The sequence below is a fragment of the Mustela lutreola genome, chromosome 2 (genome assembly GCF_030435805.1).
Source record: "Mustela lutreola isolate mMusLut2 chromosome 2, mMusLut2.pri, whole genome shotgun sequence".
Taxonomy (NCBI): Eukaryota; Metazoa; Chordata; class Mammalia; order Carnivora; family Mustelidae; genus Mustela; species Mustela lutreola.
Genome location: NC_081291.1, coordinates 131,630,970 through 131,647,659, shown reverse-complemented (window position 1 = coordinate 131,647,659; position 16,690 = coordinate 131,630,970). Strand labels below are relative to the sequence as shown.

The 16,690-nt window shown below is 36.7% G+C and overlaps 1 protein-coding gene across 1 annotated transcript in view; it reads left to right on the top strand.

Moving 5' to 3' along the window:
• Positions 1–16,690, top strand: part of LOC131825591 (EGF-like and EMI domain-containing protein 1) — a gene marked incomplete at its 5' end in the record, with an annotated part of 304,549 nt that overhangs the window by 151,188 nt on the left and 136,671 nt on the right. Inside the window, 1 exon segment of the mRNA XM_059165052.1 lies at positions 14,869–14,942.

The following is a 16,690-nucleotide window of genomic DNA, read 5'->3' as shown; positions in this document are numbered from 1 at the left end:
TAAACATAAAATGTAACTCCAGTATAGGATTTGGCATTTAGCTAATTATCTCATTGTTTGGGGGAAATGCTTTACTGTCCCTAAGGATAACCCTCAACTCAAGCAAGAATGATAGGCTAAGGTCTATCAGTCCTGATGATTCTTCTGGATATAACTAGATAGTTTTTATTTTAGAACTGTCATTCTGGCACTGTTGACAACCACATCAAGCAGCATAAAGTTTGCTGGAGCAGCCGTTGGCCATCCCTAACTTATATTTCTGCTTGAAAAAAAAAAGCTTAAAGGTAAGAATTTACATATTCAAAAGTTAGTTACTAGCTATTTGCACAACGAAGTGACATTTTCTCTTGTCTAACTCAACTTTAATGGAATAATTATTAAGCAGTTAGTAATAAAGTTTACACTGTTCCAATTGTCAGATGATATAAATAGACTATTTAAAAACAAGTGAAGAGACATATAAACTGCTCATTCTTCAAAATATTAATCTTAATAGTTATGTTATGACTCTTCTATTCCAGGATTTCAAACCCCATGAGAATATAGCATGATAGTTGGGAGAGATGTTTGGTGATTAGTAACAGTATTGAAATTTATTTGCAACCTGTTAAATGAGATCATGTATTGAATTGAATAGGCAAGAATACTCACCAGTTCCTCATCCAGATCAATTTTGGTGTTATATGTTATTATCTGATTTTACAAACACAAACACAAACAAAAATTATATAATCATCATAATAAGATATTTAGAAATATGAGTGGAACCAAAGGATAGGACTCATTAAAAATGCTTCATGCATAGTCCACAAAGAAATGTGTGTGGCATTTAAAAAGGGGCTTGTGTTTGAAAAAAGGCATGCAACATTTTTCTAAATATCCTGTTACGGTGCTTACAGAATTTTAAGACCTAGTTACTTTGCATAATGAACTGTAAAAATACTTATAGGCTATACAAGGTAATATGTTTTCAAGGCAGGAGAGACCAAAAAGGTATTTCTAAAGATATTGGCTTTATATAAATTTCAATTTTTGGTAGTTATAAATACAAATACATGGGGGAAATAATTCTTTTTTTTCAAGTGTTTACTTCACTGTGTTAGAAAATGATCTGCATTATGGTAGGTTGTACTTTTCCCTACTTCCTAAAGGGTTTGGGGGTGAGGAGAGGATGGCTGCTTGGTTTGACCGATCCTCTCACACCCTTGATAAGAACACATCATCTCTGTGAAGGTTAACCGTATATATCAGGCCTCTTACCAAATAATCTGAGATGAGGTCCCAGTTTCTTCTTTATCCCAGCATATTTGTATAAGCAAAAAAGTACCAAATGGAAACAACTTAACTATCCACCAGAAGGAAAATGTTTAAACAAATTACCTAACACCTAAGTGGCCTATTCTGAGGCTGTTAAGATTCATGTTTTAGAAGAATGTGTAATGTCAGGAGAATTGACATTAATCTGATATTACATGATGTACATACAGAATGACCCAAATTTGTAAGACCATAGACCCATCTATGTCTATGGGCAAGTACAGCAGGAAGGATAAGCAGTTGTTATCAGTGGTCATGCGTAGATGGTGGGAACGTGGGTGACTATTTTCTTCCTTTATACATTCTTATCTTTTCCGTATTCACTAATTCACCAGTTTCCCCCTTAACAATTGGGGGAAAACACATCATCTTCAGAACAACCATTGACTAAGTACCCGAGTTAAATGGTTGTCTGTTCTTTAACTGTTGTCTGGTGGCCTTCACTGTATCCATAAGAGTGAAGATGTTTTTCCTTCAGTTTAATTAAACTTGCTGCTCTTTTAATTTGAGACTATTTTCTCCTATTTCATATGACACGAATCTTGAGCATAGCTTAACAGCAGCACTAAAAGTCTTAAAAAAAAAAAGACAAGAACAAGGTACAGTTTCCTCATAACTCTTCATTTCCCTTCTTTGGCAATTCCATTTTCTATCCCTCGGATATTTTGTTATGACTTCTTTGAATTCTACCATGTTTTTCATGAGCATTTACACAATTGACCCCTTCACTACTGAAGGAAAGAAAATTGGAAAGAATGGGGGAGAAGAAACTAGAAGGAAGATACAAACCCCAACTTATGCTTTAAAGGTCGTATGATCAAACATCATGAAATGATTAATCATCATAAAGTGATGATAATGAAACATCATTAAACATCATGAAAACCAGATTGAATACAGGTAGGAAGATTCTGGTTACATTTAACAACTGGTTCTCTGAAATATAAAGCCCGTGGATTGTAGTGTTAGCTGTTTTCTACAGTGTAAGACTCTCATCATGGTGAGCTCAAGCCACCAGTGTGATGTCAACTGGCTTGCAAAATTCCCGAGAATTTAACAGTGGGTTTCCCCAAGCTTGTAGTAACAATTCCAGCATACCACTGGCTAACAGCTAATTTTATTCTGAACACACAGAACAATTTTTTAACCTTTACTTTCCCTTTTGATATTAAGAAATGATTACTTCTCAGATGTCCATTCTACTTTGCTGTTTCTAAACAGATAACTAGTCTGACCTTTTTGGTTTAATTAAATTAACCGACAAATAGTTCCAGCCAACAAAAAATTTACTATTTAGCCAAGCCTATTTTATTTTTAAAGCAAAAATTAATTGCTTCGGTGAACTGATTAAAGATTTAAAAAATTACAAAACTGTTGCATTGCTTTTTGTGTAGACACGGTCTCCTCCGTTTTTTCTCTGGAATTCATGTGGTTGACTCACATGGAAGGAACCATGTGTTCCCTTACAGAACCTCTAAGTTATTTCCCAACTTCCTGTAACACACCTATCATAAATCAGGGCTGGCATTTCCTTTATGATGATGCACTATAGTGAACAAGGAGACAGTTACCAAAGGCAAAAAAATAAATAAATAAATAAAAATAAAACATACAAACAAATTAAAAAACTATTAGAAGAACAATTAAAAGTCTTAAGCATCCCCATACTTAAAGAGGTGAGATGCCATAATATGCTTCTAACCTCTCTGAAGCAATCTTAAATCTGATTTTTAAAGTTGCTATAAAATAAATTGTATTTAAATAATACATCTCCCATCCTTTCCAGCAGTGAGATGCATATCCCTTACCAATCTTGTTCTCAGCAGGCAGTCCAGCCTGATGAAGTATCAGCAAAATGTCAGCTCCCACAGAGAAGTGTGACAAAGAGTCGACAAGGAAGCAGTGACAGGCCTTTCAAAAAGCTATTGTGCAAATGCAGTGTTAAGATAGGGACATGGTTGAGGACTGATGGGAATGTCATTACCAATGGGTTCATCTCCCCATTGTCTGTGGGAGTGGAAGGGAGTTGTCGTGCAGTGAGATAAAGGCATTAAGTTGAGGAATGGTACATGTGGTCTTTAGGAGATGTATCTCCCTGTTTTCAAAGAGTTAATATTCAAATTGGCTGTTATTTTTTAGCATATGCACTCAAGGGCACCCAAGAGCTGCTCTTTCTCCTATTCTTATCACCTTCTACAATATCTCAATTAGATCTTTACAGTTAATCCTGTTATTACATTATCAACCTCAATGACCTGCTGATGACTTCCCTGACAAAATGGAAATCCCTTCAAGACCTTTGGGCACTAAATGACCACCATCAACCTGTCCTGAGCACCATTTTGGCAATTCTTACACATATCCTGCATACTTTACTCATTCCCCCATGCATCATGTACTTTTAAAATGTAGTGCCATTATTCATTACTCTTCCCGCTAATGAATTTTTTTTCTCCCTCCATGTCTATGGCCTGTTAAAAGTTTTCAGGGATTTTCATTTTCTGGTATGGTGTAAATAAAGCAAACAAAAACAAAGATATTAAATCTCTTCCTTCCATAGCAACACCCATCAGACTGTATTATAAGTGTTTGTTTGCACATGATTAAAACTTTCATTTTTTTAATCTCTTGATATATAAGGAATACTCGTTAAAGATTTGCTAGATTGAATTAGAGAACATTCTTGACAATTTAATAAAGAAGTTTAGGATTAAAGGTTCAAACCCATTAAGTGGGGGGAAAAAAAAGAAAACATGAGAAACACAAAGTTTACGGTACTGAAGAATATTCAGTAGCCTACACAAAACCGGATTGAATTGTTAGACCTTTTAAGATTAAATCAGTGGCAAAGAAGAGAAGAGAAGCTTTAGCTATATGCTCCACACCACAGTTTCATTGGTCTCTATTCCATTTGTGAAAGCACTTTTCAGAAGAAGTTCTTTTGAAAGATTAGAAGACTAACAACCCCAGAAAATGAAGCTTTTATAATTCTTTAACTGCCTCTCAAGATGTTAGATTTATTTTTTTCTGTACTCACCTTTAATGTATGCAGTCTTTTCTTTTAAATATAGCAGAGCCACCTTAAGAAAATGAATAAATGGCTCTGGCTCTTGGTTTCCGTATATAAAAGTAGTTCAACTAAACAATGATACTTGTATAATATAAGCACAATACTTATATAGCAATATATAAGGCAATGTGTAGTAATTAAAAGTACTATATGGCATATGTAGTATAGTGAAAATATACCACCCAATTTTCATGCTAATTAATGCCCACTCTATGTCCACTGGGCTATGTGTTTTTTTCATCAATTTACTCATTTAATTCTCAGAACAACTAACTGGATTGATACTATTACTATCCCCTTTTTTATGAAGGAGGAAGCTGAATCCAGAAGAATTAAGTAACTTATCCAAGGACATGTAATTAGTGTTCGAGCATTAGATTATCAGTAATGTCCATATCAACAGTACCTATCTACAAAATGAGGCAATAGTTATTGATATTAAACATTGTATCCAAGATTTAATTTCCAAGCCAACAAAATTTCCAAATAATCAAGAAGTTTGATTAGAATTGTTGTCCTTTTAGGAGCATTTCTGTAGATTACAAAAAGACTGACTGTTGTAGCTAAAAGCGTCACTGAAATGTCAAATGCCATACGAGCTTATGCTCAATTTAACGATGGAGAGGGAAGGTTTTGTGTGTCTGTATACAACTTGCCCAACCTGTTTCTACAGCCGAAGCCCGCCGCTGCCCCACATAAGTAATGTTAGTTCTCTGTGGGACCTTGATACTTAGCCCGTGTACCTGCCTCTCCAACTGGACTGAGCCGGATGACAGACACTGTAAGTCAGAAGCTGTCTGTAATAAGTCCTGTTCATCACCTAACATAAATAATGACCCAGAAAATTTCTTTGCATTCAGCAGATGCTGAGTGGTCTCAGTCCTTTTTGTTTTATAGGACTGTCCAATCTAACTGTTTAAAATTCTCTTTGTGTGTTGGTAAATATAGCTGGCTAGCTGCCTACAGTAATCCATGATTACATTTGCTGCTTGCTTCCCAAATCTTGAATCGAATATCTGGCAAAGTACAAAATAAATTCTTACTTCTACAAAGCGAGTCCTCCAGAAGTTCTACCTTCCAATACACACGGCTTTCATACACACAGCTTTCATACAGACACACACACACACACACGCACACACACACACACAGACCCTTTGTGCATTGTTAGTTCAGCTCATGGTTCACTGTGTTCTGAAATTCTTATCTACTTATGGCTGAATATTTATTTTTTCTTACCTGACATGTATTCATTCTAGTGCTGTAATTGTTTAATACTTAAATATAAGGAGCAGTCTGACATGTGGAACAATTTCTTTTCTAATTTGTTTTTTGATACCAATGTGTCTGGATATCACTGTTTCTTTTTTAAGCAAAAATTGTATGAAGTCTCACATGATGTAGATTGTCCTGAGAATTTTACAAGTGCTCTGAAAGTGAGAAAGGTCTCAGGTCATAATACTCATTAAGTTTTCATTGTGTGATTGTTTATTGTGCCTTCTGTGTACATGCTCCATTTGCTGAGTGCTATATAAGATACTAAAAAAAGATAAAGTTTCGTCCTGCCCTCATGGAATTCATTTACAATTTAGTGGATGAGAAAGGTGTATAAACTACTAATTTTAATTATATTTTAAGAGAGGGTGAGATAATAGATGTGTGAGAAGGAGTTGTGATTAATCTCATTAGGGGAAATCCTTAAGGCTTCATTAAAAATGTAAGATATTGGCCGAATCTTAAATAATGAATAAAAATCTGAAGATTTATCTGATGGGAAGTTTATGCCAGGCAGGGTGACTTGCAGAATGGAGTATGACTGGATTTAGTTTGGTTGTAACGTGAGACAAAGGTAAAAGGGATAGAATAGGGCTAGATGGTGAAAAGCCCCAAATGACACGTTAGAAGATTCAGTCCTTCTTTGGGAAATAAATAGGAGGACTCTAAATGTTTTTGAGGAGTAACTGAATATGATCTCAGTCATGAGGTACAGAACATCATTGCACACCTGCTCTGGTCAGCCTCTCGGTGGTTTCATTTCCCTTTGTTCTTGGATGAGGCCCCTGAATGATCCCAAGGCTTTCCTCGTTGCTCTCAGTTTTTATTGCATCACCCAATTAAAAGTATAGTTCTCTTACCAAAACTTCAATTCCTAATCCAATTTAAACTTGTTCCCTTGCTAGCCCTGGCCTGTCTCAAGCTCAGAAGTAGACAAGAGACAGAGGGTGGGCTCCTCACTCTACTCTTCTCCTGCGTTCATTCTCCACCCACTTCTTGGTGGATCATACTTCAAGATGCCCTCTATGGTGTGGGCATCTGGGCTGTGGGAAAGGTGTTCCTGCAATTAGCCTTTGGTGGCAATGTCTCTCTCTGGTCTCTCATCTTCAAATGTGGGTCTGGTGCCAGCTCACGAATCTTCCCCTTTCAGAAGGTGCATCTCAAGCTCTCGAAGGATTCTTTCTGAGGACTATACTGGGCGTAAAGTGAAGGGAAGTCATTCATGGAAAGGGGACAAGGAACACAGTAGTTCTTTAACAATTCCAAGGATGCTGTCCAGAGCAGGTCAGACCACCTGACCTCCTCCACTCCTCCACTTAGGCTCTCTGTTGCATTAGGTGAGTACTTAGTTACCTTAGTTTCCTCATCTATAGAATGGGACTAATAGAACACTTACCAGTTTAAGAGTATTAAGTAGGCTAATATATATTATACCTTTGGAAGGGCATTTAGCACATAGCTATACTCAGTGAGTTATAGGCTAATAAAACCTCTTCCTTTCAAGAAAATCTCTACCAATCTTTAAAAATTAATCTGTAGCACTTGCTACTGGTTCTCAATGTAACTTAAAAGCTAAGAATTCTGAAACTAAACTAACACTCCATTAGTGAAACCTGAATAAATTGCCTGTCACACATTGAAGTCTCTTTTGCAAATCTGGGAAAATAAAAAATTCCATTTTGCATCCTACTATCTAGTCCATAATTTTTCAATCCTCACTGCAACTTTGTGGGGTAGGTACTTTTATTATCCCCATCCAGAGATAGGGAAAGTGGAGCACAGAGGTAAAGTGATTTGCCCAAGGCCACATGATTAGTAAGTGAGGGAGTTAGGATTAGTACCTAAGTGGTTTGATTCCAATAACTGATCTTAACAACTATGTGATGCTAGTTTTCAAATATATATATGTATGTAGGGGCACCGGGGTGGCTCAGTGGGTTAAAGGCTCTGCCTTCGGCTCAGGTCATGATCTCAGTGTCCTGGGATTGAGCCCCGCATCGGGCTCTCTGCTCAGCAGGGAGCCTGCTTTCCCCTCTCCCTCTCTGCCTACTTGTGATCTCTCTCTGTCAAATAAAAAAATAAAATCTTTTTTAAAAATATGTATGTATATATACCTTTCTATATATACACAATATATACAAAGTAATATAAATTAAAAATAATAAAAATTTTAAAATATATATCATAAGCCACAAGTTGTTTCAGTAAATAGATATGGAAAATGAAAGATGACTGAGTCTGACAATGATTTGATATGTACAGTATGAGACTTGCTGAGTAGGACATGCATAAATAATCATTTGTTGAAAAATCAGATCCTAAGAACTCAAAAGAAAGATCAGAACTAGGAGTCAGGTGTGAGAACGATCAACATAGAGACAGATTGGAAGAGAGAACTAAGGAGAAGACAGTAAAGGCAAGAGCTATAGAGACTATGAGCAGAAATCAATAAATACCCTACATTTAGAAGGATATGCAGAAGGGGAAACCAGTGAACGAGATCGAGATTTACTTAGAGCAGATGTTACAAATTGGCAGCCTTAGAGCTAAATTTGACTTGCAGATGTGTTTTGAATGGCAGGCAAATTCCTTTTAAAATACACGATTCAATATTTTTAAAAATCAGGAGATGTGGGAACACTGGGACCATATTCCTGCATGGGAACAAATGGCTAAGCTCAGTTAGCTTGTACCTCTCTGGCTGGGGCAAGCACTCTCCAGTTAGTTGTGGTCTCTACCACTCCCTGGTGTTCACCTGCTGAGTCTCCATCTGCTTACTCCTGCATGTTTCCTACTGGGGCTTCTGGAACCTGGTTTGTTACTCCTGCTTTAGAAAGGTGGAAAGAGGTGATGAGCAAATAGAAAAACTTAGAGATCCAATTCGAGAAAAGGAGGACTTCCAAGAAGAAGAGATAGTCATTGTCTCATATGTTGCTTTAAAAGGGGGGAGGGGTGGAGGAAGGAAAGAAAAACAAAGAATTTGTGACTTAATTTTTTTTTTTTAAGATTTGGTATTTAAAGTACACACACACACACACACACACACACACACACACAATAGCACCTGTAGACTACTCTTAGAGAAAGCTTGACCAATGAAGGGAACAAAATTTTTCACGTGTCTTCCCCCCACCCCCGTCTACAGAATGCTTAAAATTTTCTTTGCCTTTCCAAGATACATTATCCCTGTTGATGAAACCTATTCATTCTCAATTCCTTTCACCCTAGAAGGTCAGATCCAATGTACTCATGATAGAAAGGATTCAGAATCCATGAGAATTATTAATGTGGAAACGAAATCAAATACCTGGAAATTTGCTTTCACAAAAACTTGCAAAGAATGTATTTAAATAATTGTGCTGATAGATACTTTGAGAAGTAACTTTTTTAACTCATTGAATTTTTCTACTGTTTTACTATATCCTTTTCCTCCTGGCCCCCACATACATAAGCACACATTACCATATTTATGCCCTGTATTCTAAGTTACAATTCTCTTTATATTTTAACATCTCTAAAACTAGCTGACAGCACAACAATACTTAACAGTCTTTGTAAATGTCCAGTGGTCTATTTCAAGGACCGCACTAGGGGAAAGTGTCTGTGACTACATTATGAATAATTTCTATCTCTTGGGCCCAAAAAGAGATAGAATATGAAAGGAAAATCAAATGAAATATGCATATTAATCAATTTTCAAACAGCCCTTCTAAAAGGGCTCTATTTTAAATGTCTGATTGATCATAATAGTTATTTCCAAGTTGAGATAAATAACTGCCTGCTGGCTTCAGAGACAATGGTGATGCTCAGTCAGAGACTTCTGTATTTGCTTTTTTCTAAAATAAAATGACAGACTTAAGAAACTGGGGGGGTGGGGTGTGGAATCCTTCTGCTATTTTAAGATACAGCCGATCTTACTAACTGTGTTCTTGTGCCACCATTAATCAATTGTCTGAATATAGAGAAGAAAGAGAAGGAAGCCTGCAGACCACTTAATGTGCCTCACTTTAGCACAACAGCCAAGAGCTCAGACTTCCTGGATGTCTACCTTAGTGAGAGTCTCCACATAATTAACATGTTTGGGAAGCTGAATCTGAAACTTTTCAAACGTTAAGGAAGAAGTTCTGTAATATCCTTAAAATTGCCTGTGTATTCCCACAAGAATAATGTGTGTTAGCTATTACCAGGGAATTATATTTCATTATATTATAGAATCTGAAGTATCTCCATCATAGATTTCACTGGATATTGCTAAATTTTAATTTAAATTTGAGAGACCTGAAAATGATAGTGCCAACTACCTTACCCCATTTAAGGTAGACTTAGAAGTTAGCATTTCTATGGCGAAGGTCTGTAATTTAAACTATTTGATCAAGCTGTCTGATTTACATATCTAGTAGTCATATCATGATAAAAACTGCTTAATGTCTTGTGCTTTACAAAATGATTTTTCACAATCTGTTGTCTTGTTGGAAACTTGGAAAATTCGCTAAAAGGAAATAATAATGTCCATTTGAATATCACAGTGCTGTTGAAATGGTAAAGAAGCCAACTCCAATTGTGTTTCATCTTTTACATTTTTATTGCCATCAATCTTGAATTATGTGTTCTTCATGGTATTTAATGTGCAGTCTTAATATTGTACTCTTTTGAATTTTATGTATTTTTTTCTCTTCCATTTTATATTTTTAAAATTTAAAGTAAGACAATTCTGGATGAAAATATATGAAAAGACTATGTGTCAGATGATGAATAGTTTAAGAGCGCCAGGCGAATGTTTGTAAGGGCCACTCTTTGTAAAGTGGCACATTCCCACACACTTAATATTCAAGTGCGTTATCCACCTGACAAGACAGTAAAATATCCCACTCATCTGTTCAGGACTAATTTTTCAAGTTTTAATAATTTTATTAATCCTTAGCAAGGCCTTATAAAATTTTGCATAGAATGTTAATAACTCATTAAAGATTAATTACATGTCAGCTTTGAGGTCAAAGAGTTTGAGTGGTTTTAGTTATCTGAATTAACAATGCATCTGCTGTGAGAAGAACACGTAGTATAAGACCCAATCCCATCTTCCCTGACCTTAAATTCTTATTTCTGGAAACCCATATACATAAACGTGAACTCAAGTGTCTTTGACAATAATTGAATGATAAGTTGATGGCAATATGCATGTTGGTAAAGAAGCAAGTTGGTCCAGATGGATGTCCTGAAAGAAGGCAGGTTACCTCTTGAACCTTGGGTGACATAGTTTACGAACTGGAGGACCAAACAGAGGCGTGTCAGTCGTGACAAAGCCTTCATTGTTTGAAATTTATCTGTTGTTTTCATGGAGTGTATGAAATTTAACTCAGTAAGAGCTTGAAAATAAGAAGATAAATTTTAAAAATCAGTTATCTCATTGAAGAATAGAAGAATGTTGAGAACTGTGAGGTCACAGAAAAGAGAGAAGGGAAATATAAGAAGAGTCTAGAGGAGTCTATTTTGTTCTTAAAGGAATCTAATTTTATGTATCATAGAGCTAGCAAAATATGAAGATGAATGTGGAAGGAAACAAAGAAACAGCATTAGAATGGTTTAATTCAAAACTGTTTATTTAAATCAGTAATGTGTTTCTAATGGGACCTCTGGTGAATTATACATCATTTTCCTTATGTTCCATATTGGAATAACAATACTATCTCTGTTGATGGATTGTTGTAAGGTTACTGTAGAAAAACAGCTATACGAATTTTTAAATGATACATCTCAATAGTTAGTAACTTATTATGACAACTAATTTTTTTTTAAGTATTCAGACATTTAAGATAATCTGATGAACTGTGCTTTGTTACTTGGGATGAATGTGTGAGTTTCTACAGTTATTTCATTACCAATTTGGGTAATATTTCTATGTCTTTCAAAGGGTTTATTACTCTCACTGCAGGTGTTGTGACTCAATCCCCGAGGTTTACCAGTTTTTCTTCATAAGAAAAATACTTTGGGGGGAAACTATATCTCTTCTTGGAATCTGTAGCTTAAAGGAATGTCTCTGCCAGTCTGCACCGCCAGTTCTCCCTTGGTCCTGGCATACAGAGCATGAATTGGTTTCCAAGACAAAGCATTCAATAATCTGTATGCAAAGTAGTATTTTAACATAGCTCTGAATGTCATATCCAAATGTAAAGCTGCCTGTTGCCTCAAGTGTGAAATTCACTCTCATTTAAAATTTTGTGTTTCTTTGCAACTAGTGATGCTGGTATTTGCGGACAGGGCCTTGGAAACACATGTGACTGTGGTTAAAAGTAGTAAGAACTGTGACTTCTCGCACTGTTGCCTCTGTCTTCATGAAAAGAGTTCGCGTGGAGGCTACCCCTGAGCCAAAACAGTCATCCTGCAGGGCTCAAGAGAATAGAATTTTTTTGTCTTGGTATTATTTTACAATCTCTTCCAAGTTGTAGAATATGTTATGATCACCAGTGTGTTTGTGATCACCAGTGTTTTTTGAGAGCCAATGTTTAAAAGTATATGGTTTCTTCCGTCATTTGAATTCAAATAATGCAAGAGTGGATACTATGTTATTTTCAGATTTCTTTGCCTAGGAACAGTCTGCTCAGCAATTAGGTTTTGGTTTTTAGGAAGAAAGAGTATTAAGATGTTTGTCTTTGCTCATGTATAAAAGAACATTCTGGGACCAATGTCCCAGCTGGTATCTGTCCATGATGATTTGAAGATACTAGCCATTTTTCTGAATGCATTTCATCTTGAGCTTTTGAGGTTGATTTCAGTTCAAAGTGCCAATTGAGGATGAAAAGGTTGCTAGAGAGTTTGCCTATTCATTATGTACCTCACTTTTCATCTGGATCCTGTCACCCCATGCCTGGATCACTTATAATATTCCCACCACCTTTCTATAATGGTGCTGGTCCTTTGAACTATATTTTTAATGCAGAGGGTCAATGGAAAGACTATGGCTAGACTCAGATCTCCTATTTAGGTAACACACTATACCAAAAATCTATAATTTTAAAGCCATTAATTGTAGTTAATTGTATGAAGTACTGAGAACTGCACCTCACATGACATAGCAAAATGATAATAATGGCTATAATCTATGACCAAAAAGGAATGTAAGAAAATATGTTTTATTTAGAGCATTAATCATTCACCATAATGTCAGCCAAGATTGTGTCACTCCTTCTGTGCAGCACATTGCCTTAAAATTTAATGACACAAAATAGTTAACTATTGTGTCTCATGAGTCCATCGGTAGACTGGGCAGTTGTGCTGTTCTGAGCTGGACCTAGCTGGACTCTCATGTCTGTGGTCAGTTAGCAGGTCAGCCATGGCTGGCTGGCCTAAGATGACCTCTTAGGAATAACCTCAGAGGGGGCACACCATCACCTCTGCTGTAGTCTACTGGCCAAAGCAAGTCACAATGCACCTGCACCAAAATGCAAGGGATGGAGAAATGAATTCAACTACTTGAAGGAAGGAACTGAATGCCACATTGCAAAAGGCAGGGGAACCAGGCTTGAAGGAGAATTGGGGACATTTTTGTAATTAATCAATGGTAATTGCTTTCTCAGATTATGAGGAGCAATGTTAGTAGCCCCTCACACACTGGATTGTACCGACTCTTTTACTCATGGTACACTCCATAGGCCAAAAATTAGAAGTCAGATCTTGAATTCTCTGTAGCCCTTGATGAAGTTAGCATTTGAGAAAAATAACTAGATGGTTCCATATTGCCATTTTACACTAGTGAATACATTTCTACATCGGTTTAACATAGACATGGAGTCTTGATTTTTAAAAGAGCCTGTCCTGAAAGTGTTTCTTCAATTTTTCTTTCTTTTTTCTTCCATATATATGTGTATATAGATGTGCGTGTATGGATACACATGTGTATACGTATGTATATAAATGTATGTGTATAAGTATGGATACACATACACATATGTATGTATGTATGTATGTACATACATATTTCCTATTCTGCTTCTGCCACCATGCTAGCTAGCATCCTTGTTCTTCTTTGGCACTCTGAGGCACTACCTTGATTACTGATGATTCTTAAGGTTACAGAACAGATACTCTATAGAGGGTGAAGATGTTAATAAGCATGTTTATATATCCCTTCATGTGCTGGTTCTAATAGAAAAATCCATAGCCTCAGCAACAGGGACCTCAAATCTGGCCCATAATTTTGCACCTGAGGTAGCTGCATTTATAACCCTCCATCGGTTGTAGTGTTGTCATCCCCATTAAGAATTTAATGAGCACCAACAGGCCTAGCTAATGTACAGAACACAGAGGTAGCCACATCCCCTGCCCGGCAAGCTGTTGCATGATTACAGAGTTGCTGGCATATTCAAGGACCTGGGACCTCCCCCATTTTCACCGACTTCATAAATCTAGATACAGACCTCACTTTGGGGCTCATATTATTAAGAGGAGACTACAGAGGAAAAATAAACCCCATTTGGTAAAGTAAATGGTATGCCTGCTTCTGTAGCTACCCATGGTTTATTACGGCTGTATGTTATTTCCAGCAGTACTTATAACAGTGATCATAAGGGACCTTTAAAGACTTGCTGATGCCTCTTGGGCAGTTTCAGAATAATACAGTTTATAAATAATTCTGCCTACACATCTTATGTCTTCAGGATTCCTTTTGCCTTGCTTTGTTTGTTATGAGTATATTTGCATGAAAACTGGTTATTTGGATATTTGTCCTTTGAGAGCTATTGCTTATTCTTCCCCCCAAGTCAAAGTCACTGGGCTTTCCATGCCAGACTCATTTCCACAGCCAAGGAAAGGCTTTCAAACTGTAATGAGGGACACAACATGGGGACAGATAAGCTTCTAAGAAAGCACTGCAATCTTATTGAAATTTGTGGGGTTTCTAATTCGTTGTTGGTAATTGAAGATTCAGAGTTGGCCATTTGGAGTGCAACTTAAGTGTGTGTGTTTGGGCAGCGGGGGATGTTCACAAGAGAGTGACATTTGATTGTATAACAGGTGTATATCTTTTAGAAATATCACCCCTCTCCTGCAACAGAAGTTATATATTAGAATCATAAAGTATTTGTGATTTTTTAAAATTCATATCATTTTTATTCCCCAAAGGCATTTAAAATACGAGCTCTTATATTCAGGCTTTAATTTCTGTCTTCCCCCATTTTGAGGATTTTTTTTTTTTTTTTTTTTTTTTTTTTTAGGGCTTCAAATACCCGTGTGTATTTGCAGTTAAACTGGTTTTAAACTAGTTTCTATTTGGAATTCAGAAAAGCAAGTAAGTACAAAGGTTTGCAAAAAAAAAAAAAAAACAAAACCTGTATGATTTTATTTCAGTATTTTGTGAAGTGTTTCACTGGCATATCTGTTAAAAATACAAATTCATGGCCTTTTGTCGGTCCTGCTGAATCAGACGCTCTGGGAATGGAGGCAGTGCATTTCCATTTTAAGTCAATCCCCTAGGTATTTCTTATGCATATTAAAGTTTGAGAAACACTGCTAAGCTTATCTCAAAATTAAATTTGATTATTAGAAAACTATATACCGGGACCGCATTAATTTAATTCCCTAGAGAATCATCTTCGTGGTACTGTGATTCACTGTTTTGTGCTTGGTTTTTATCAAGAATCCGTATCAAAAATGACAACATGTAAAGTGATTCTGTACTCTTAAGAAACTTAACATCAAAAAATAGTTCATTAATACTGGAATCACGATACATTCCCTTTTAATCTACTAAACTGTTTAATTATAACATACATTTTAAAAAGTAAATGAACAGTAAGTGTCCAGAAAAATAAATTTTCAAAATGAACACATCCAATTCTCAGACCAAAAACTAAAGGGTTGTTGATATTCCTAGGAGCCCCTTTGTTCCTCCTAGAAGAGGAACCACTATCTTGGCTTCTATCACCATAGACTGCTTTGTCAGCTTTTGATCTTTATGCAAATGAATGATAATGTATGTATTCTTCAGTATCTGGTTTCTTTTATTAAATATCTTTACTAAATTCATCTATAATGTGCATGTAGTTGCAGTTTGTTCATTCGCATTGCTGTTCAGTATTTCACTTTATGATTATTCTACAATTTTCCATTCTCTTGTTGATGGGTGTATTAGTTTTCTATTGCTGCATAACCCATTACCTCAATTTGTAACAATTTGCACCTTAAAACAACAGGTACTATCTCACACAGTTTCTGGGGTTCTGGAACCTGGGAGCCACTTCTCTGGGGACTCTGGCTCAGGGGCTCCGATGAGATTGTCTTTAAAGTGCCAGCCAGGCTCAATCTCTGTGAAGGTTTGACTGAGGCAGTCTGCTTCCAAGTTCCCTTAGGCGTCTGCTGACAGAAGGCTTCAGCTTCTCACCACACCTCTCTTCTCATGACGTGGCAGCAGACTTCCCTAGACATTGATGAGAAAGAGGTGGGGGGAGGTGAAAGGAGAAGGGAAGGGAAGGTGGGAGAAGGGGGGGAGAGGGAGAAGGGGTGGGGGAGGAGGAGGGGAGGAGAGAGGGTGAGGAGCTCCAGGCTTTGATAGGGAATCTCAGAAGCCACATGCCATCCCTTCTGCCCTATTGTGTTGGTCACACAGACCAGCCCTGTTGCAGTGTGAGAAGCGGTTACAAGAAGGTGTGCCTATCAGGAGGCAGGGAACAGAGCAGGCCATCTCAGAGGCTGGCGACCACAGTACCACTGGAATAGCTGTCAATTTGTGGCTAATATGAATAATGCATCTTTGAGCATTCCTTCATATATTTTGTAAGGATACTATGCATGTCTCTTAACTATATGCCTACTGGTGGAATTTCTGCATCTTATAGGGACATTTACCTTTAGGAAGGTAGTCCCAAAGAGTTTTACAAAGTGCTTATAATAATTTCTACTTTTGTAATACTCGAGCTGCTCCATCCTTGAAAATACCTAATACTGTGTATTCCATTTTAGTCATTCCAGGGTTGTGTATAATGGTACTTCATTGTGATTTTTATTTGTGCTCCTCTGACCAGTAATGATAATTTATTC